The sequence below is a fragment of the Aotus nancymaae genome, unplaced genomic scaffold, assembly GCF_030222135.1.
Source record: "Aotus nancymaae isolate 86718 unplaced genomic scaffold, 86718_ANA_hifiasm-v0.15.2.pri h1tg000079l, whole genome shotgun sequence".
In the NCBI taxonomy this organism is placed as follows: domain Eukaryota; kingdom Metazoa; phylum Chordata; class Mammalia; order Primates; family Aotidae; genus Aotus; species Aotus nancymaae.
The window spans coordinates 3,011,728-3,013,336 of NW_026988494.1; positions in this window are offsets into that span (position 1 = coordinate 3,011,728).

The following is a 1,609-nucleotide window of genomic DNA, read 5'->3' on the forward strand; positions in this document are numbered from 1 at the left end:
ACCATTAATTTGTTTGTTAAAAATATCATTCATATTCACTAGAAGAAATAATAAATTGATTATGAAAATGATTTTGGTTTATGTTACTAGGCAATTCACCATGTAAAATTCAGACCTCTTGGAATGCCTATAACAACTCTTCCTAAATCTTCCTTCCTTTCACAATGACTGTTATCAACTCTTTCTAAATCAACTCTTTCTCTCACAATGACTGTTATCCAGAGTATTTCTGAATATAAGAAGTCCAGGTGAGGACTTCTTACTGTGGGTCCATCCCCAGGGCTGGCTGCAGCCAGGTGTCACTAACCCTCTGGCATGGATGTTTCCCTCCAGGCTCCTACTGCATGGTTCAGTTCAGTTGTGTCTCCATGACAACCCTTCAGTCTAGGGGAAATTACATCCACCGTCTAGTTGCTATGCTTCCATAATGTCCAGTAACTTCTGTGAATGATTCCCCCACCTGTTTGATTACAATGACCCCTTTTAAGCTTAGATATAAGTTTCTGAGGTTATTTCTGAGATCAATGGGTTCGTACCATATTATTTCAATGAACTAGTTTGGACTAGTTTTGTTCTCCAGTAAATTAGCTGCATTAGCCATGAACATACCACTTTCATGAGAATGAAATGGCTGTAGTTCAACAAATAGGGTTTTTTGTTTTTTTTTTTTTGAGATGACATCTCACTCTGTCACCTAGGCTAGAGTACAGTGTCTTGATCCCCACTCACTGCAAACTCCACCTCCCGGTTGAAGAGATTCTCCTGCCTCAACCTCCTGAGTAGCTGGGACTACAGGTGTGTACCATCACGCCTGGCTAATTTTTTGCATTTTTAGTAGAGACGGGGTTTCCCCATGTTAGCCAGGCTGATCTCTATCTCCTGACCTCATGATCCACCCTCCTCGGCATCCCACGGTGCTTGGATTAAGGTCTTCTTTTTAAGTTTCATTTTTCCCTTCTTTTCTCAAGTCTTTAAAGAGAAATTGAGTTAACAAACATATAACTACTTGTTAATGTGTCAAGTTCTCATTTATAAAGCTAAATGTTAATAAACACTCATGAGCAATGAATATAGAGGAAGCACCTAATTTTCTTCCCATTTTACCTTCCACAGATAGCTTCAATAAAATATTCTGTGCTGTGAACATTGCATTTTAATGAATTTTAATATGCAGAATCCTGTTGGAGAGTTTTAAAAATCATTCTTTTAATTACTGAGATCAGCTTGAAGCAAAGGATTTGAAAAGCTTTGCTAAAGAGGAAAAAGATAGTATTCTAGAAAAAGCCAAAGTAAAGCGTTTTGACTTTATTTTACTTCTGTTAAATTCATGGCAGTATTATGCTAGCAGTTTCCATCTTTTAAGTCAAAACTTTAAGAATTACCAAATATCAGCTAATCAACGGCATTGTACAATTTGCTAAGAAGGATTTAAAGCCCAAGCGAAGAAGAAAAATATTCATGCAGCTCTGATAAGCTCCCAAAGATCAGTCTTTATCTGAAAATTTGATAGAATCAGCATAGAATGGAATGTCATAATTAACCAGAGCTATTTCTTAATCTAAACCATTTTTTTCCAGTATTGAACTGGAATAAAGTTAATTCAGTTTGA